Below are 21896 nucleotides of genomic sequence, written 5' to 3'. Positions count from 1 at the left end.
GAAGCAAAGAGAGAGCATTAATGAGATGGAGCTGAGTCTCAGCCCAGTCCCAGCTCTCTGAAGGACTGCACCAAATGCAGTCATAGAATCACAGAATCATGGAATGTCCTGAGCTGGGAGGGACACACAGGGGTCACTGAGTCCAGCCCCTGGCCCTGCACAGACACCCCAACAACCCCACCCTGGGCATCCCTGGCAGCGCTGTCCAAACGCTCCTGCAGCTCTGGCAGCCTCGGGGCCGGGACCATTCCCTGGGGAGCCTGGGCAGTGCCCAGCACCCTCTGGGGGAAGAACCTATCCCTGAGATCCATCCCAACCCCCTGACACAGCTCCAGCCTTTCCCTCAGTCCTGTTCCTGGTCCCAGAGCAGAGCTCAGCATCTGCCCCTCTGTCTCCACCTGGAAGGAAGGTGCAGCCCCCCAAGGAGTCTCCCTTCAGTCTTCTCTGCTCCAGAGGGCTTGCACAGGACTGCAAATATCCGTAATCCTAGGGAACCAGCTAAAGTCAATTTTCCAGCCTCCTTGAAGAGTCTCAGCTGCATCACTAGTCTTTACTCACTGCCTGTAAATGATCCACGTGCACATGGGAATAAAGCTGGTATTGAAGTGGATGTAATGGGGCCACCAAATAGAGTCAAGAGAGAATCACAATTGCAGAGACATTTTCTGCTCCAGCAATACAAGAAGATGGGGGGCAGCTATTTGCGTTTATAGGAGTAAAACTCTTTAGGCAAGGACCTTAAAAGTGGGAATAATTATAATTTACTGTCGGCACCATGCAGTGGGGGATCAGGCCCAAGCTTGTAGCTACAAGCTTTAGCTATAAATGCTGTGGACTGACTGTGCTGTGCAGAGTTTTACTGAGTCACATTGGTTTCAGAACTGCTTACCCCAGGGAATGGCACTGTTTTATTCCAGTATGGATGTGAGACCCTACACTTGATTCTGATCTTATATTCTGAAAAATCGAGTGATTTTTGGTGGGTATATGCCTGACTTACTTACGTATGTATGTAACGTGCTTTCAAGAGCTGATACAACTTTGATAGGATTCTTATTTATTCTTCTAATTAAACCCTATTACATTGGGCAGAATCCTGTCCATTTCCTCACAGAGACTCTGTGAACACTGAGCTGGGTCTTATGGCAGAAATCAGGTTTGCCTGTGATGGCAATAGAACAGGTTAGCCTGTAAGCCCAGAGTAAACTTACACTCCGTTTGTTAGAAAGAAATGCATTAACGGATTCTGTGACTGATCTCCTGAAATGTCATTTGAATAGTTTTGACTGTGCATTTGTTTTGTTCCTGGGAAATTTCACAGTACAAAAAGACTTTTATTTTCCCTTCTTCATTTGCCAAGAATCTCTTTGAAAGTTGTTTGTAATATAGACTGAGGTTTGGGCCAGATCTTTAGCTCGCATAAGCAGATGCATCTCTATTGACTTCTGTAAAAAGATTCTGATATACCTGAGCTGAGGATCAAAGACAAGAAAATGAAAGCAAGAAACGAAGCTTTTTGACCAGGGGAGTAGTTACTGCAGGAAGTACGTTATTTCAAAAAAAAAAAAAAAAAAAAAAAAAAATTAACTTTTCTAAAATCACAAGCTTATTCTTTGGGATATGAATGTCTAGATCAAGTCTTCCTGGCCCAGTGCCGTTCTTCCATCACTCCCTTTTTATGCTGTTAATTTGAGGCCTTTCCCACTCCTGCTCTGCCTCCCAGGGCATGCGCAGGAAATGCTGGGTGGTTTGAATTAAAATATTCCACAGTGAAAAAAGGAAAAAAAATTAAATATAAAGTCTTTGCTGATAGTGAAGTGGAGAATGTGGTGCCATGGAAGAGTCTGGATTATTTTAGATTATTTTAGTGCTTCTGAAAGCAAATGCTCAAAAGCCAAATGCTGAGAATGAAACAGATAGTGTTTGTGGGTTGATGTGTACAGATGTGCTCGGATGAAGAAGAGACAGGGACACAAGGTAGATGTGGGAGTGAGGAGAACCACCCATAGACTAATGAGGCACTAACATGGAGAATAAAAGGAGAAAAAAAGCAAAAATGAGTTAACTGAAGCCTTGGTCTAGCCGTGAGCTCATTACCAAGTGCTCAGAGAGGTGTTCAGACTCTGGACATAAAGTCATGAGGTGAGGCTGTATGACAATGAAGAGGGCAGAGAAAGCACAACTCGGGGTTAAGCCAGGGTTTAAGCTCCTGATACATTTGGCTAGATCTGCTCAGTTCTGGCTGCTTACAACTTCCTCTGAAGCTTTTAGTACAGTAAAAGGATGCTGGAAGAGAGGAGTCTCCTGCTGCCAGGCCACCACCACCACTGGGGAGGTGACTCTTTTGTAGTTTAATAGTGGGTTGTCAGTTTTCAGGCCTGTCAGTGCAGTGCCTTTCTCCCACAGCCAGGAGCTCATTTCAGCAAGGAGTTATTCCTGGTGTATATGAAAGAGGACAGAGCTGCTTTTTCTCTTAAAAGGAGAGAAGAAATACTCTTCCTGGCAGAATCCCAGCGAAGGCACTGGACTATCAAATGCTGGGAAAATTCCCTAAAAACATTAGTTGTGATAATGCCAAAAGCAACACAAGGTACACTGAGAGGTGACGTAGGAAGGGTGTCCTTGGCAAGATGTAGGGCCAGGCCATCAAACAGCTGCAGGTGCTTGAGGAAGGAACACGAGATCAGGAGATGCTAGGAAGTGGCCTTTCCTATTCCAGCTTCTGGAAGCTCATGCTCTTCCCAGCAATTCTTCTCTTTCCTGTTGCTCTTGACTGAATTATTGTTTCTATTTTCTGTCACTTTGATCAAGGGGAAAGGAGAGGAAGCAGGTCTACAAAGCAATTTCCAATGTGCTTCCCTGTCTGTCTGTCTGCTCCCTACAAATAGTTGTTTTTCTTAGGGATAAAGGCAGAAGATAATTCCTTTAAGTGGCAGTTAAGCTCCAGGTAGCTGCAGAAAGCTGCAGCTTTCTCCAGTTCCTGCAGAGACACAGCTTGAGTCGCAGGTTTCCCTACTTCCCTGAACCATAAGATTTTTTTTCCTGGCTTTGTTTTGTGTTTGGTGGTGATTATACTTCTCCAGGGTAGACCAAAGTGATTGGAGCAGCAGGGAAAATGACAAACTGAGGATGCTCCATAAACTGGTTGTGCCCTTCTTCTGAAATGCTCTAATTTCATACAGTAGGGAACAGTTTCGTCTCAATGCTGATTTGAACTCCTCATGTTATACCTGCAAAACCTCTGTTTCCGAGCAAGCAGTGAGCCCAGTCCAATTTCCTTTTACCCCTGCTGTGCTGGCAAGCCTTAGGAAGAGACTTTTGATCGTGTTGGATGGAATACTGAGGGCTGGTGGAGCAATACTTGTGTTCTAAGACTCCAAGTGAGCCTCATCAACAGATTTGCGTGATGGCTTTGGCTCATTAGCTAGTGAGGTTAATGAGAGCACCTGGATGAGCCATCTGATAGGAAGGGGCTGTATCTAGCCATGGTGATTGCTCAAGATGACACAGCAAGTCACTGGCAGAGCTGGCAGCCAGCAGAGCATAGCAGGGCAGGGTTCCATCTCCAGGTCTGAAGCCATCTCATCCACCCTTTGGAGCAAGTGATGGACATGGACATGGGCACGAGCTTGAGGAGATGGGTCACATTCAGCCTGGTGCTGGGCTTGTGCAGGGGGTTGGAAATGTTCTCCACTATCAGTGAGGCTTGTGAACCTTGAGAGCTTCAGAGCCAACCCACACCTCCACCTGCAAAGAAATGTGAGCCACTAACTCTGAGAACCTCGATTTCTCGGACAGGCTTATTATCAATGCATCAAATAGTGGAATGTTACCATTTCTACCTGGTTTTACTGATTTATCATCCCTGAATTATGCACCATCAGTGACAGTAATGTTCTCTGATGTGGACAGGTGGATGGAATTACATGTCTCTCTGTTTGGTGTGCTAACAGAATCAGAATTAATATTTTGTCTTGCCTGGCTTATCTTAGCTAGACAGTAGCTATTATTTCACCTACTCTGTTTCTCTTCCCCCTCTCTGTTACAACTGAAATAATTTGAATTTGAGCTATACTTGAAGCAGGACTCACCTCAAAGCAGATTTCCAATTCCTTGACCGCAGTCCAATCCCAACGCTATCAATCTCCACTGAGTCTGGGCACAGTCAGTCATGTAATTGGATGGATCAAGCAGGGAGAACACATTTGGTGGGTGACTGCAGACACTTGCATGCAAACACATTTGACTTTGACATGCTAGTCAGCATGGGGAAGAGTAAGTGAGAACCCGCTCCACAGCAGCCAGCACAACACCCTCTGCTGTGCCCCACGCCTCAGGACACGAATCCCTCGTGGGGATCGTGGAGACACCCCTGAAGTGTGTGTGCACACACAGAGGGTCTCGTGCAGTCCTGCTGCATGGCTTGGAGTGTGTCTGGGCACACCTGTGGGTGAAAGCAAAGAGGATTTGATTACTCACAATGTGCTTTTTCTCTGCCCTTTCTTTTTCTGTGCTGTTCCCACTCGTGCTGAATTACAGTCATCATGACCAGTCCCTGCCTCCCAGTGTGGGATGCTATGTTGGGTTAGATTCCATACATATTGCATTGTTTGCCTTCTTTATCTCCCTTTCTCCTCCCTGCTCATGGTTGGTTGTTTTCTCTTCATGTGTGGCATCAAAAGGCTGTTTGAAGAGAAACTACCCAATCCAAATGAAAGGGAATATTGCTTTTGGAAGATCCAGCTGAAGCCTGAGCAGAACTGACAGGAAATTATGAATTAGGTGAGGATTTTTATCACTTCTTTTCTTTCTCTTTACTTTTTCTTTTCTTTTTTCCCCCACTCCCTGTGTATTTTCTTAACCCTAATTAAAATGTGCTGGGCAGAAAAGTGCAACGAAGGGCTGGACTCATTACTTTTGTTTATGGCAAAATCCAAGTGGAACAGAACTCTAAATGGGCTCTGGTTGAGTCCCATCTCCCTCCATAAAGAGTGTAATAAATATCAGCCACATTGATTTTCCTTCCCCTGAACCCTTTCCTATTTGCTCTGGTCTAAGTGCACTGTGTTTTCCTCTGAGGTTCTTTTGCTCTAACTGTTCTATTATCTGTTGTTGTTGTTGTTAATTTGTGTTGAGTGTGTAATTGAGAACCTAAGAGGGAGGTTAAGAGAAACCCCCTCAGGAAGACATCTGACCTACATGAAGAAAGAGAAAAAATAAATAACCCAAGCCATTGAGGCCAACAGTTCCATTTACCTGGTTGAGCCATTTCCTTCAGCAAGGACTTTTATCCACTCCAGGCTTAGCTCTTTTTCTGTAATTAGTTCTGTGTACGTGTTTTTAACTTCTACTTGATTTTTGCATTGATTTCTTTGCCTTGGGGGGACATTTACCTCTTCATTCCTTGCATCTGATTTTCCTGCTACCTGCAGTTATCTGCTGAACTGGTGTTACAGGCAGAGGTAGGATGTGGCCCCTTTTCTCTTCCCTTTTCCTGCTGTGACTTAACCTGGCCCCAGTGACACAGGCACGTGTTGGGGGTGATGTGGAAGATGTCTCAAAGCACAAATTGCAGCTACTTAATTCCCCTTGGGTTTCCCAGGGAATGAGGCGTGAGCACAACTGAAAGCTTCCCAAGAGACTGAGAAACCATGTTCACCCAACTTCAGACATTGCTTTCCATCCTTCTCCAGCCTCCTGATCTGGGCAGTCTCTGTCCTGAGCACTTGAACTTCCTGTCCCCCTTGTTCGGCCACTGCCTCAGGGATGTATTGCAAATACATGGAATCCATTATTGCCTGCTTGCTGTACCAGTTCCCAAATCTCAGCAGATAAAGAGTTCTTAGTGTTTTCTTAATGTCTCTTTGAGGTTTATTAAAGGCCTAGGAGGCATGAGGGGGAAATGAGAATGTGACTCAGAAATCCCTGTTCTCAGCCACATGCTTCCTTCACAATCTCATTTGTAACCAGACTATTAAAAGTGAATTATCTGAGCCAAGTGGCAACACTGAAAAGGAAGGGCTGGGGGGAGGGAAGCAACACTTCCCTCTGGTCCCTCTAGATGTGAGCAGCTTAATTCAGCCACTTTTGTCTGCCCCTTTCTGCCCATATTGGATTTTTGCCGTTATTACAGGAGGATTGTTGGCATTGACAGTTGCAGACATGGCTGGCTTGTTTTTCCCTCCAGACTTGATGAAAAAGTGTCCCTCTTGGCTGCAACGTGGGGATGTTTTCACACACTTGACATGGAGCCGGGAAGAGGAGAGGGAAGTGCCTGTGTGGTGCCAGCTCTGCTGTCCCTGGAGAACCCCTTGACAGAGAGGCCCCGAGCTGACAGCTCGACTTGCCATCATGTTTCCATGGCATCACGCCTGCTTCCAGGGATGCCTAATAAACTGGAGCAAATTGGGATGAGGGATTATCAAGCGTTAAGTGGTGCTGCTGAGCCAAACCTCCCACTCCATTCATTATGAGGAATTTCTGTTTTCTCACGGGGACCGCCGTGATCCAAATGGAGCAGGGTGAGGAGGTGGCAGCTGCTGTGTCTGGGCCTGTGTGAAGCAGTTGAGGCTCCTCCAGATCCTGGCTTGTCTCTCAGTGAAGGTCAGCTCCTGCTTCTAGTGAAGCAATTTCCCATCTCTCAGTAGGGCTGAATCAAGCCTTCAAGGAATTAGATTCTGTTTCAGTTCACAGCTCAACCTCTCAAAAATTCCCTTTCCATCTCTCCTATTCTGTTCAGGAATTGCTCTGAGTGTATCTATTGACTTTCCATGGAAAGTGGACATGGCCAAGTAAAAAACCTTGCTGAAGATTTTACAGGAGTAATATTGACCTTCCCATAGATGCTGAAGAGGATAGAAAGTCCTGATTCTCTGTAAAACTAAACTAAAATTGTATTTGATGAGTTCTATAAAATGCTTATAGATTTTTATATTTTTCCTACTTTGACTGAAACATCTTTCTTTTTTTCACAAAGGCCAGATGCAGAATATTTACAGAGAAGGGGGGAAACCTTTTTCTTTGAAAAATATTTGTACTGGCAAATCACTGCAAATTGGTGAACTCCCAGATGCATCTAAATAAATAATAGCAGAACTCTGGCTGCATTTGCAAAAAGCCCCCAAACTTTGGACTTACAGGCTTGTTTCAGGTATAACTGGGATATAAATTAGGCTTACTGAGTATTTACAGATTTTATGTGGTTTCCAATGGAAGCAGTACCTTTGCAATCTTTTGAGGAGTAAATCCAAGTCACACCCACTCCAAAACCAGCTCAACTCCTGTTTTTCTTGGCAAGACTCTGGTTGCTGCAGTTGTGCCCTGCTGTGGCCACAGGCTCACAGATCCTCCCAGAGATGTCACAGATTTTCCTGTGGTGACATCAGTTCCTTCCTTGGGTGAAAAGGTGAGTTTCTGCACACTGGGAGACAACAAATAGTTCAGGGTTAGATTGGATTTAGAGGAGTATGAGCCCCCAGGGGATATTCATTGGCCAAACTTCACCTGGTCCTGGGCTGGGCAGAGAAAGAGCCGTCCTGTTTCTGGTGCCCAGAGGGATCCCATGGCCTCTTATGCACTTATGAAAAGGTGCAGAAAAATGGTAATTCTTCCTAAGAGTGGCTCAAATCTCCTGTTCTTGCTGCTCCTTGTCTCCTGTGGCTCATATCCTGACAAGAACTTATCAGCAGTGCTTCCTCCGAACCCCGTGGCCATCGATCAAACCTCTTCCCTCTCTAGCACAGGAGCATCTCCAGCAATCACAGAACATCTTAAAACAAGAACCAAGTCTTTATTTGCTTTTTGGCTCCCATCTTCATATTTTCCAGGTTTTGTGCTGTGGACAGAGTACAGAAATATCCCTGTCATTTTTGAAGAAAACTGAGATAATCTGTGCACAGGAGACAGAGCACTGCTAAAGATTTCCAAAGAATTTAAAGAGCTCCCACCCAAGATACTGTGGCCACAAGCAACCTGTTGTCTGACATAGCCTAAACCCACAGATTATTACGATGTACTTAAATAACCATTAATTAAAAATGTATCAGCTCTTTCTGTGTGTAAGCTTCACAAAGCACATGATCCCTGCTTTCCTCTGAAACCTCCTTCTTCCCACTGAGTCTTTTATTTCCCTATCAGCTCTGTAAGTCTTCTTTCTCTCTCTTTTCTCAGCCTCTGATGGCTTTGCTCAGTTCATCCTCTGTCATTTGTGCCTGGATCTGGAAACATTTCTCAGGATGTTTGACTCATCCATCATTTAGATAATCACAAGGAAAAAAACCCCAGTTTTCCAACTATGAACATCCACAAAAAGCACAAAGGAAAAAAAAAACCACCAAACCCTCACCTTGAACTTCCCTTCCTGCTTTTCTTTTCATTTAGTTTGAGAATCTGACTTGACAGTCTTTGCTCTGGCAAAAGTCCCACTGAAGTTATTAAGGGCAAGAGCTTGTCAGGATTAAGAGGAAGGATTTGAAATATCTGTGATTGATAGCAATATCCCCAGTTCTATTAGGCCAGATAAGTATTCGCAAAGGACATTAACCCTGGAGCCTTGAGCCAGCTGCTGACTGCCCTGGGGCGAAAGGAGATGAGGTTTCCAAAGGGGAAAACTGCTTCACAGCTGCTGTAATAAGGTTTTGCATCCCTTCCCTTGCAGAGCTGAACTCAGATCAGTTCCTCTCGAAGTATCCATTTGACTATCAGATACAGGGCCCTGGGAGAAGTGAATGGGCAGTGAGGAGCCTAAATGGGAATTAAGACTTTCAAGTTGGTGCTGGCACTGAGCCTGGGTGTGCTGGTGTCCATCAGAGGTGATGAGGCAGCAATGCAGCCCCGACAGGCAGCTTTGAGGGCTGGGTTTGGAAAGGCTACCTGAACTGCACTGCAGCCTGTGGGTGCAGGTGTTTGGGAACGGGAGGGAGCAGAGGCACCACAGATGGCTGTAAACTGGGGCAATGTTTGATATCTTCCAGTAGCTTAACACCCCTTTCTACGGATGGAAACTTCTGCTGCTTCTCTGTTCCCATTTCCCAGGGAGTGATTGTTACACAGATCAAATGCTCATTTGGCCATTTGAAGAGCAAATATGGCTTCGAAGGCAAAGAATCACAGAATGGTTGGAGTTGGAAGGGACCTTAAAACTCATCCCTTTCCACCTCCTGCCATGGGCAGACACCTTCCACTGGACCAGGTTGCTCCAAGCCCCATCCAGCCCAGCCTTGGATGCTTCCAGGGATGGGGCAGCCACAGCTTCTCTGGGCAACCTGTGCCAGGCCCTCACCACCCTCACAGCCAAGAATTTCTTCCTAATATCTAATCTAACCCTGTTCTCTGGCAGTTTAAAGCCATTAGGACACAGGGACAAAGGTGAGTGGATCAGGAAAGGAGACATCAGGATGGGGTCAGTTAAAAAAGCTTTTCTTACACCTTTTGATGCTTTCTTGAGCCTGCAATACCGGATGGATTCAGGGATTACGTGTGTTCCCAGCTGGGCACAGTGGAGGACAGTTTACACAAGCAAGCAACCTCTGCCCTGTGCAGTGAATTGAAGAGCTGATCCCACTTTTGCCACCTTCTCTGCTGTAATTCCTGCCCTGACACACATGACATCTATATGTGCACATGGTTCTCCACCCCTCTAGTCGGGGGAGATCACATTAATGCCAATGTTAAAACCAAATAAACACTGAAATAAATTTAAAACAAAAATAGCATTTCCAAGGCTGTTCCATCCCCACCACCCACCACCATTTATAACTAATTGGGGCTTTGTTATATTCCCTCACCCAGTGACAGATAAATACTAAACTCCACTGGTTAACAATAATCACCCTAATTATGCCAAGATGACATTTACAATACAGGCAATTGCTAATCCATTACCTCACTCTGCTGAATACTAGAACACTCAAATTAAAAGTTATTCACCCACAAAGAACAATGTTTTAGTAGCTGACACAGCTTAGTAAAGGAATTTATTAAGGTAATTTGCAGTTTTCCCATAAATAAAACATTCTAGTGTTCCCCTGTCCTTCCCTCTCCCTTCCCCAAAGTAATCTTTTGTGATAAATACCTTTTTTTTTCTCTCTTGTAGCACACTTAAAAAAATAATAATTGAAACTGCCAGGCAGACTTACATATTTAAATTTGCTCACCTGAAAGACAGCAGAGAGCTGCTCATCCATCTCTTCACGTTCTTTTTGGAGAACGGGGGTGATAGTTTGGGGTTTGTGATGTTGTAGGAGGTCACTGTGATAAAACCTTCACCAGTGTGGAGTTTCAGTGAGACCTAATGATGGCTCTGAATGTGTCAGGGAGTTGTGCAGTGTGTTCTGGTTGACGGTCTGCTGTGCCAAACCAGGACTCTCTGGCCCTCATCAGGGAGATGCTGAGGAGGAAGAAAAAGGGCTGTGAGTCTCCTCAGGCACAGGCTGGAACTCACAGGGCTAAGTGCTGCAGCTTTGCTTATGTGCCATCCCAAACCAAAGCCAGTCAAGAAGCCAAAGGAAGCTGCCAGCCCTGCAGCAAGCAGCATCAGCGTGGGGAGAAGGGAGGCACCTGCAGCTATATACCAGTACCTGGAGGCCTTTTTCCTTCAGTGATCTCTTCCTGACTTGTCTCCCATCATTAAAACACAAAAAAGGAAAATCCCCCTCAGTTTGATTACCTGGGAAGGGAGGAAATCCTGCTGACAAATATGAATAGAGGGAGTAAAGGGTGAAACAGACACAAAAAATCAAAGCTGGGTTTCATTGCACCCCGTGAGCAGCTCCTTGCACTTGGTGCTGGCAAAGCCCCTGCCAGTAGCACATCCAGCTAAAGGATGGAGTGGGAAGGCATTTTTGGGGATTTGGTTTTTGCTGTTATCACAGCAGCTCTGCCCAAAGCTATTTGCAATAAATCAGTGAGTCACAGCCAGCCAAGAGTGCCTGACCACATGCCTACTATGTGCTGACATGCAGCAGCCAAGCCAGCATCCCTCTGGTGCCAGCGCCAGCCGAAGGGACCCATGGGGGTCCCAGGCCCACCTGGAGTGAGCAGCTTGCGGGAGAAGCCGGGTGTTGAGGGCAGGATCTGCCAGATTCATCCCTGCCTGCACAGGAGGCGGCCAGAGGACTTGGAGCAGAGCTGCCATACATCTGTGGCTCCTCACAGATCCTCTCTTTGTGCCCGGGCACTCCATCCCAATGTAAAAAAAGACATGAGCCATTTGCCTGGAATGTTAAAGCTTCAGCAGCTGGGCTGGAGCAGTAGCTCAGGGTGGAGAGCAGATGTCCAGAGACCTGGTCAAATGGCACCCGTGCCCGTGCAGCTGAGCACAGACCCTTGGGCTCTCCCACGTCTCAGATTTACTCATTGTCATTGTGGCAAACGGGCTGTGACTCTGCAGTGTTCTGCCCCATCCCTGCACAGCACAGTGTATAGGACCATTGTCTGACCAGCATTTTGGACACAAGAGAGAGCCTTGCTTTGATCTGTGCTATCCCACGGTCATCCTGCCCCTGGCTGCAGCAGTGGGGGAACCTGCCAGAGAGGAAAAGCCCTGGCACTCTGCTCTTTGGACCAGGAGTGCTTGGAGCATTTGAGAGCAGCTCTGGAGCAGCAGCTAGACAGCCTTGCACCCCACACGCTCTGCAAACAGCCGCTCTGCCTCAGCTCCTCCCGGCATGGCGCTTGCCCAAGGGCTCCGTGGCTGCTTCTGTGCGACAGGACGGATCGCAGGATCACAGCTCTCCTAAACAAAGATCTGCAAGCCCTGTAATCACCAGTGCTCCTTCTTCTCCCCAGCTCAATTAAGAGAGTGTTTTCCTGCTCGCCCCTCTGCTGTTATTTGCTACGTCTCATGCTCCTGTGGAGTTTTTCCTGCTCTTCCTTCTGCTTAGTGGACTGGGCTCCACTCCAGCCCTGAGCTCCCGGCCCTGTGCAGACACCCAGGGCAGGAATGAGACAACTTCCAGAACTGCTCCTGGGAAAATGTGAGGTTTTTTTCAAGGAAAGGCCTCACTGTAAAGGAAATCGAGTGAGGAAAAGGGGTGCCATGAAAGGCAAGGCTTTAAAACACACACTGAACTTCACGTGGGGGTGCTCCTATTTGGATATAAAGTGGTGTTAATTTGAATGAACTTTATTCCTTCCCGAGGAGAGTAAGTGCAGCCTGATTAAAGCCACTTGAATTCTGAATCAGAGAGTCTGCCTGGGGAGTTAATGGCCAGTAACAGGCAGCAAACAAAGCCGGGTAATGCTTGTCACAGCAGGGTTCCAACTTCAGCACATAACTTCTTATGACCTGAGAACTATATTTCATCTCAACATATAAACTGACAACCCCAATTTGTACAGGCATATCAAGACAGTAGTATATGCCATTCTACTTGCTCCTGTTCAAGGGCATACAGGAGTACACAAGTGTGGGGCAATCACAGATCAGAGGAGATTAATTTCTACCCTTGGAGGGATGCAGCGACACCATCGCCTCAGCCCTGCTGCTCACCCAACCCTGAACCACGTCATACTGCAACTATTAAAGTCCATGCAGAAGTTTGCTGAGCTCACTCATGCCAGTTAATGACTGCTGTCTCAATTATTACTGTAATTGCCCATCCACTTTCTTTTTATTTTCCAACTTGTTGCCATTAATCTGGTTTTTCATTTTCCCTTCTACCAAATTCCTGCCCAATTGAACCCAGTAACTCTGACTCATCTATTTCTCTTCTGACGGAAGCTCAGCCACTACTTCAGTGGCTGTTCAGCTCTGCTTCTCATCATCCTGGCTGTGCAAGATCCCCAGTTTAGGCCTTTGGATCCGAATGCAGTCATGGATGCTTCAGCACTGGAACTGAAGGTACAATTTTACACAAACTGGAGCAGAGGGAGGCAATGCACTAACTGGAGAGAGCTGAAGAGTTTGTCCTAGAATCCAGCATCTATTTATAAGGAAAGGAGAAGACTCCACAAGCTTGGAATATTTACTTACTTTCTCTGACTGCAAATCTGAATTTGGGTGGTGAGATGCACCCACGACTCTGGGTGTTTCACCCCCACTCACCCTCTGCCATTAGCAATGCAGAAAATTCACCATCCCACCAAACTTGGGAAAATTGTAATTGGGTCTTCTGGTTGGGGAACTGTGAGGAGCAACAGGGGATTTCTTGCTCTCTGTTCTTAAAGTAATGGAAAGATGGAACTCCCTTGTTCCTCACCAACCACAATTATTTCCTGTCTTTTCCATTTCTGAGCTACATATTTCTTCCATGCCAAGCTCCCACATCCATCGGACAATGCCTGGTCCTTACACTGAGAGTGCACAGAAGTGATGGAAAATAAAGAAGGAATGAAAGAAAGAGGGAGGGAGAGAGGGAGGGAAGGGGACTAACATTAAAATCAACAATTTCTCTTCCTCTCATTTTAGGTCAGAAAAAGTCTTCCCAACTTTATGAAAGGCATATTGAAAAAAAATCAGTAAATTCATGAACATGCAGTTATTACTTAGGAGACAAATTGCATTTCTTCCAAAATGTTCCAAAATGCATTCATTTTCAGAGTACATTACTTTCATAATACTGTGTGGAACATTAAATGAGAATTTCCCTGACTTGGCTACAGAACACATTTTTGTATTTCAGTGTCTGACACAGAGCCCAGGGTAACTAATGAAAATCTTTTCGAAAAGTGACAATCTTGTCTAGCAGCCTTGCCTGTTGAAGAGATTGCAACATAAAACAGATGAGTGCCCTGCTTGACAGCTAATTGTGTCGGGCTTAATTACAACAAGCAGAATTTAATCGGCTGTGCAGTGCAGTTTTTTAGGATGGGGGAACCATCTGGAATATACCTTGTTCCTGGGCTGATGGAGGGGCGGGCATCGCTGGATTTCAAAGACACTGGAGCAACTGTGTACAAATTTAAATGCAGAAGTGGTTCCTTCCTTAGTGTATTTCATTTGAGCTGTTTGATGAATTTTAGAGATATTTATGCAAACCTGCATGCTACTGCTTCATGAAGACAAGGTTTTGGAAACCTTCCCAGTTTCAATTTGATGGGGCTCGTTCCCCTCTGTGGCCCCATGCTGTGGCCAGAGCTCAACACAGAGCTGTCAGGCTTCACATGTTGAGTCACTCCTGGTCCTTCACCTCTCATCTCCTTCTGACTCCCACCTCTACCTGCCCCGTGATCCTCTGGATGGCTCTGTCAGATGTGGCCAGTCCAGGTGTGGGACAGAGCTCTGGCATAGCCAGGGGAAAGTGCTGCAAACCCCGCTTTCTCAGGGACAGCTTGGTGTCACTGGCCTGTCTGCTCTGCAGCCTGACACGAGGGTCCTGCACACAGCAGCACCAGGAGCTGCAGAGCTCTGTTTATATTCGCATGGAAGTATTTGAAAGGGAAGGACCATAAGTCTCAGAATCATGGAATCATGGAATATTCTGAGTTGGAAAGGACCCACAGAGATCATTGAGTCCAACTCCTGCCCTGCACAGACACCCCAACAATCCCAGCCTGTGCATCCCTGAGAGCATTGTCCAAATGCTCCTGGATCTCTGGCAGCCTTGGAGCTGTGCCCATTCCCCGGGGAACCTGGGCAGTGCCCAGCACCCTCTGGGGGAAGAACCTTTCCCCAACATCCAATCTAAACACCCCTGGCACAGCTCCAGCCATTCCCTAACATTTCCCTAACGTTGCCAGTCCCAGTACTGGGAAGACAGATGGACAACCTCTTTTACTCATTCATTTTACACTGTCTCTTCTACCTGTCCTCCCACTCAGTATGTATCCATGGCTGTTCCCATGCTGAACGAGGCCTCTCCAGAGGGAGCTCCATCAGGAGCACGCAGGATCCAACATGCCACAGCACATCCTCTCCCAAGCCTGTTTAAACCACTGCCCTCCTCGGCATCCCTTGCTGGGTCCGTGCCTTTGTGCTGCCCACCTGCTTCTCCACTCCAGCTGCTTCTTTTGCCGTGGCTCTGTGGGAAGTTCCTTCACCTCATGCAGGGTTTTCTCAGTGTAATTGACTTCAGATGTCTTCCTCCTTTTTTCTCTTGCCCTGTCCATTTTACCCAGTCTTCTGCAGTTTGATCTTGGAGAGGCTGCTGTGATTTCCCTGCTGGGCTGACACTGCTCCCACAGCTCCCATCTCCTCCAGTGCCAGTGGAGTCATGGACAATCACAGTGTGGTGTCAGAGAGGTGTTTGTGCCTCCTTGCCCTGATGCTGCCTTTTGGCTCAGCAGCATGGCCAGGAAATGGCTCCTCAGCAGAGAACACAAAGGAGACTCCAGGGCACCTTGAGCAGCGTGGGAGTTCTGCGAGTTGTGGGACCAATTCAGGTGAGTCCCCTTCATTTTTAGTCCACCCAAAGCCAAGCATAGAGATGGAAAGTGAGGTGCTAGGACAGGCCCACAGTCATGGAAGCAGGGAAACTTCTCTAAAGGTGACGTGTGCCATGGAATGGAGAACCCAGCTGAGAGTAACTTGTGCAGCCTCATTCCGGGCGAGGACTGAGTCCAGCAACCCCATTCTGGTGGTCTGAGTAACCAACAACAGCAAAGCTCCAGGCTTTGGGCTTGGCAGTGTCTCCTCCACACACTCATGGCAGATCCAGATGGGCTTCAGGCTGATTTTTATGCCTGGGTTTTTTGAGAGAGTCCTTAGGAAGGTGGAGGGAGCACACTGCTGAGCCTGAGAAGTTACACAGTAGCTCCAAGCTCCTGTCATTTTCCCACACCCACCCCAGCAAGTCTGCACCTTTCTCCCAAGGCTGCTTTGGGTTTACATGGAAGGAAACTGAGAGCAGAATTTAGCCCAGGCTTTCCATTCCTTGGCCTTACATGGGATGTCCAGAAACAGAGCAACTGCGCAGTGATTTCTCCCCTTCCAGTGCTGCTCTGGATGTGCTGATGTGATTCCAGCTCTGTCCAATGCATCCCAGATGGGGAGGGTTTGCATGTGATGACAGCCTTTACAGCCTGTCTGTGAACAGGCAGCACAGCCCAGGGCTGCAGGCAGCACCTGCAACACTTGGGTTCATTCCAGACTTCTCACATGACCTTGAGCAAATTGCTTGACCTTATATTTTTTGCCCCTTAGTTCAAACGAGAGGAATGAGACCATATGTAGGAAAGAGCTCTGGGATCTCTAGAGAAGCAGTTCCTGCATCCCACACTCATTGCAAAACCTTCCTTCTGTTTCTTTTCCACTCTTCTCTGTAATTTTCAAGCCAATAATCATTAGCCATCCCCTAACGAGTTCCCTACCCTGGTAATTAGTATCTTTTATGCCCATTTTACAACTGCAAAAACCAAGAGGCAAGGTCAGCCACTGGCAGACTGGAAGTTAGAGGCAGGAGGAGTGTGAGAACAGCCCATTTTCTGTACCAGCATCCCTGCTTTGACCACTAGACCTTGCTACACTCAGAAACCATATCAGAGAAAGCCAGACGACGAGCATTGTCCACAGTGCTAATCTTCAGAGGACCATATTAGTGCAATTTGATGTCAAGACACCTTATCTATCACCAAGCAAAGAGTAAGATTAAAGGACTGGAGTTACAAGTGCCTTTTTGTTTGCACTAACTGGCTGAGTGTCTGTCTGGAAAACAGAGGCTTTCAATCTAAATTGCTGTCACGTTTTCCATACAGGAGTAGATTGGTCTCAGCACCCTTATTAAAAATACTACTGGCACTCTACAGCAGCTGCTCCAAATGCTGCAGCTTTCAGTAACGAGTTGCGAAGTGGATGTTGAACACCGCGTACTGATCGCTGCTTTCCTGGTGTAAATCTGAAGCAGCTTTCCCGACGTCAGTGGAATAACTCCTGGATTTACACCAGAACCCTGCGCCGGGGACCTGCTTGTGTTTCCCACCCTCTTTGCACCAACTCAGCTGCAGTGTCCTCTGCTCTCCCAGAGCTGCTGTGGACTTGGATACAGCTGCACGGATTTGCACTGGGTGATGCTGCCTCTAGTTTGTCACACTAAAAGCAATATCCCCGCTGGTGTAAGAACAGTCAGAATCAGTCCTTTCCACTGTATTGTATCTTGGTGAGGTGTTACTCCCCAGCATCCACTAAATTACTGGGAAGAAAAATAAGGAAGGTTGAAAAAGTGTAGATTAATTAAAAAAAAAAAAAAAAGAGAAAGAGAGAGAGAAGAGGGCAAAAAAGGAAAGAGGATGGGGCAGGAGAAATGCAAAAAGGAAAGACAAGGAGGAGCACAGGGCAGAGTGTTATCAAAGGCTTTCGTTGTGTGCTAACGATGCTTTAATCCCCTAATGACATGGAGGCGCACGAACATGAATATGGAAGGCAGGTACACCCAGGATCAAACACGCTCGGGGGTTTTTTGTGTTTTCACCTGAAATGCATCCAAAGCACACTGTCAAACAGCATTTGCTGCACTTGTCTCTTGCTGCTGCTACTCTGCCTGGCAGCTCCACTGACACTGCTCCAGCAACAGGGCAAGGGAGAGAAAAGGGACTGCAAACTTCCTTGGGGAAGAGGATAAAAACCGTAACGCAGCTCAGCATCCTCCCGAGACTGCCGGGCTCTGCTGCTGGCACCAACAGCCCCGCAGATGGCAGTGGCAGGTTAAAATCCAGCTCAGCTCAGAGCTGCGCTGCGACTGCAGCCTGAAGATCTCAGCACATGCAGCTCTTCCCATACCCACCAAACCAACAACTTTTACCTGGCCCATGCTGGTTATCATCCTTCTTCAAGGGAAAGGCTTCCTTTCAGTTTTCTCTTCCTCCCTGGACTGTAGAGGAGCTGAGGCCGTTCTCAGAATAGTGCTGGGAGAAGCAGGGTGGTGACAGAAGATGGGGACACAGGACAGTGACAAGTGGAAAACTGGAGACACAAAGGCAAAACTGTGGCAGCAGGGAGGAGCAGTGTGAGGTAGAGAGGGGGGAAGATGGATAACGAAGCTGCACAGGTTTCTCAGAGAAGCTGTGGCTGCTCCATCTCTGGAAGTGTCCAGGGCCAGGTTGAATGGGGCTTGGAGCACCCTGGTTTAGTGGAAGGTGTCCCTGCCGTGGCAGAAGTTTGGGCCACTTTAAGATCCCACCAAGCCAAACTATTCTGTGATTCTACACCTTTTCCTTGGCACTCCTGCAAGCTCTGGGGTGAACCCCAGGTTCCCTGTCCCCAGGAGCAGTGTGGATGAGAGGTGTTTGCTCATTACCATGTATTTATTTGCATAGTGCCATGAGAGCACAGGGGACTTCATAAGAGCAAGAAAATGGAGACCTTGCCTTTAAGCACTTTGCAACTCAGCAAGGAGAGAGAAGATTAATATGAGCTGGTGCTTTGGAGGGCAGAAGGGAGACAAAGTGCAGGAGGGGGACTTATATCATCAAGGTGTGGAACCAGGAGGTGAGCACAGGGAACTTAGTGGGGCAGGAACTACATATCCTGGTGTTAAGCAGCTGAATGTTGCATTGCAATATCCTTCCCACCTGCTCTTTCCATCACGAAAAAAGAATATTCCTGAATCTAACTCCTGCACGTTCAGTGGGAGGAGCAGAAATACATTCTTTTATTTGAATAATTTAATTATGAGCTCACCAAGACACTGAGAAGTGGTTTATCCTCTCCAGAGCTCTTAGTTCACAGCAAAAGAAAAGGGATTCTGTGGCACCGTGGGTTTCCTTGCCCTATACCCTCCAGGACAAGTGGTGACACCAAGTAATTCAAGAGCTGAGTGCAAATCCCTGCCCTAAGTTCAAGCCATCAAACATATTTCCTCCCAAATGAAACCTCTGGGTATTAAGTATCTGAGTTCCTCTCTGGAACTGATTCTAAGGCACCCCAGTCTTTAAACACCTAAATTTCTCCGTCACTTTTGTTCTGCCTCTCACCAAACCATGCTCTCTGCCCGTGAAGGGTTTACATCCCAGTGATAAGACAAGAGCCAATAGTTTGATGCCAACAGATGGAAGCAATAAGCAAGTTTTCAAGATGTGTAGGGATGTGTATACCAAGGGATATAGCTCACAGCAAGCTGCAGCTCTCCCCCAGCTGCTTGTGCTGGACTCCAGAATCCAGAATAGAAAACTTCTCCAGTTTGTTATGAAGCTGCCACCAAGGACACAACACCCAGAAATGCTCCAGCCTCACCTGGAGCCAAGGGCACATTTCACTGCTGGCTCTCTGCAAGAGCAGCAGAGATATACAGAGCCCAATCCCTTCCCTATCCCATGTCTTGTGCCCGTGGTCAGTTTTCCCACACTGCATGTTACAGCTTCTTTTGTGACTGCTTGGACAAGAACAACCTACTGCCTTCCTCACAAAGCCAGTTAACCAGGAGATGTAAACTCTGCCTGACTTTAATCAGGTGGATTGCCTCGATGTCCTCATGGGCTCCCTGTGGAGGGGAAGTGGCTTCCAAGTGGGCATGCCTGGATTCCTCCTGTTCCCATCTACAGTATCAGGACACGAGCTGTTGTCCAGCAGCTCAGCCATTTCCTCACAGAGCAGCTCTTTGACCTTTGGGTGTGCTCTGCATACATAACACCCTAGGTTTAAATGAGGTAAGAGCCTGAGGATGTAAAGTGTGAGCTGACTCCAGGCTGCCCAAGCTGGGAAGGGAGCAAGCAGTTATTAACGTTAATCCATCACCTGTTGCTTTATTGTCAAAGTTGAGCAAAATTACTCCAGTGAGTTGGCTGCTACAGGAGAGCCAAGCAAGTGCTGGGGAATCCTGAGCACTGGTGGTACCTTCAGCACTCCCCCTGCTCCCAGCCTTGAAGCAGCAGATCAAGATGGCACCTCTGAAAGGCCTTCTTACTCACGCTTTTTTGTCACGTACTTCTCTCTCATCCTCTCCCTCTTGCCAACGAACGATGGATCTGTCGTCTTCATGTTTCCAGGGTAACGAAAAGAAGTTTCCCTCCAGCCCAGAGGCAGAACAAACCCATTCTGCTGGAAAATTCAAAGTGAGGATTAAAATTTGTAAAACAGCACACAGCCTAGTGCAGCATCTCCCATTCCTGCCAAGTTTTCCAAACCACTGTGGATAAATGGCAGTGCTCGTGCCACCTGCATGGGATAATCTGGAGGATTCCTTGGGGCAGTGGAGGGACAGTGCTTGTCTGCATGGGTAGAGAGTTTTGTTTGTGGAGTCTTATAGCCACCAGTGGGTCTCATGGCTCCCTCAAAATCAGCCGCTGTCTCTTTCACTGGATGCAGACACGGCCTGGAGAGTGGCTTTATTTTTCACAGTGATCCTGGATCTCCCAGTTGACCTGCTTGATCCTGTCCTGTCTAATCTAGCAACATTAAGGACAGCAAGGCAGAATTAGCAGAACAACTTATGCCCAAGTAGGAGTTTACGTGGTCTTTAAGCAGGAGTTGGTCTGGGTTGATCGGTTCCCCGAGAACCCCGAGCAACAAAGGCAATGATGTCCCAAGGCACCAGCTGAAGAGACGATGGTCTGCAGCAGATGACTTCACAAGACTTAAGAGGTAACAATTTACGCATTTAATATTTCAGGCCATCAAACATATTTCCTCCCAAATGAAACCTCTGGGTATTAAGTATCTGAGTTCCTCTCTGGAACTGATTCTAAGGCACCCCAGTCTTTAAACACCTAAATTTCTCCGTCGCTTTTGTTCTGCCTCTCACCAAACCATGCTCTCTGCCCGTGAAGGGTTTACATCCCAGTGATAAGACAAGAGCCAATAGTTTGATGCCAACAGATGGAAGCAATAAGCAAGAACAGTGACTGTAACAGAAATAATAAACAACCACACGTAGAACATTTTCTCCTATGCTAGCCAAGGAAAGTCCATTAATTCTCATCTGGAAATCCCTGTAACATTTGCAGCGAGGATCTGCCATGGCTGTTCATGCTGCTGCCCCGCAGCACTCATTTGCCTTGGTAATGTGAGCCATCACCCAGTAAATTCTGCACTTTTCTCCTACTAGCTCCTTTCCCAGTACGCAGGGAAGAAGAATATGCTGCCTGGTAAGAGCTGAGCAAGATATGGCTGAGGGCTAGGTAGGATGGGATGGAAGGAGCCTCCTACCTTGCAGAGGCATCTTACCCTGTGAACTGAGCTGGTCAAACACAGAGGGGACGTGTCATGTTTACAACACATTTACGAGGAATCACATTTGAGATGATCCCAAAGCATAATTATTAAAAATTATTAGTAAGTGTTCAATTGATAGCTTGTGAATATGTTGGTAAGTTCATTAAAATGATCCATGAACACATGAATATTCCAGAGCAGGCAGGAGTCTGGGAAGTGACTGCTGGTAAGTGTGTTAACAAGGTGATTCCATGGTTTATGTGTGGCGTCTGCAAGCAAGCGCTCAGCTCACTCCTGCCAGATGAACAGTTCCTGGCCCACTTGAAGGGTCTCATTGCCACCTCCTCTCTGCAAATCTCTCTTTAATATAAAGAAAAGGATAGTGTTTTCCAGTAATAGCATGAACCAAAGCAAGTGAGTTAATTGCCTAAGAAGATTTAAGTGCATTTCCATCCACTGGAATTATTGCTTCTAGAAAAACAAACATTAAAAATCTCCAGCCACAGTAAGCAAGATACCCAAAGGGTCAACTCCAACAACTGCTGGTGTGTAGAAGATACAGAAAACCCCAAGCACTGAGTGATCTTGTCTCTCTGGACTCGTTCCCTCTTTTTTAGCTCCAGAAAACTAAAGTTGAACTCACAGGTGGTTGCTCATTGCACCCCAACTCTAGAAAACCCCTTGCTGACTGCTACACTCACCTTTCCTTCCTCTGTGTTCTTTATCCATCTCAGAACAGACAGGCAGGCTGGGGTGAAGACAGGGTTCTGGACAAATTCAAATGCTGGTGGATTTTGAATCCTGGAGGAAGCATGTTTTGATTTTTGGCATTGTTGCACAAGCTGCTTTTGGCTGTGAGACTGAACAGGAATGC

At 46.9% G+C, this 21896-nt stretch overlaps 1 long non-coding RNA gene across 5 annotated transcripts in view; it reads right to left on the bottom strand.

Moving 5' to 3' along the window:
* Positions 1-220: 220 nt before the first annotated feature.
* Positions 221-21896, bottom strand: part of LOC108448694 — a 26420-nt gene continuing 4744 nt past the window's right edge. The window contains exons 3-7 of one of the 5 annotated variants that reach the window (XR_001864666.1): positions 19780-19909; positions 10155-10387; positions 7222-7834; positions 4092-4444; positions 221-3747 (exon numbers count right to left, since the gene is read on the bottom strand). This is a non-coding gene — a long non-coding RNA (uncharacterized LOC108448694). Of the gene's footprint in view, positions 4445-7221; positions 7835-10154; positions 10388-19779; positions 19910-21896 lie in introns of all 5 variants that reach the window. The other 4 variants (XR_001864664.1, XR_001864663.1, XR_001864667.1 and 1 more) reach the window with 4 other exon arrangements.

This window comes from Corvus brachyrhynchos, unplaced genomic scaffold, assembly GCF_000691975.1.
Source record: "Corvus brachyrhynchos isolate BGI_N302 unplaced genomic scaffold, ASM69197v1 scaffold158, whole genome shotgun sequence".
In the NCBI taxonomy this organism is placed as follows: Eukaryota; Metazoa; Chordata; class Aves; order Passeriformes; family Corvidae; genus Corvus; species Corvus brachyrhynchos.
This window is presented reverse-complemented; position numbering and strand designations above follow the sequence as displayed.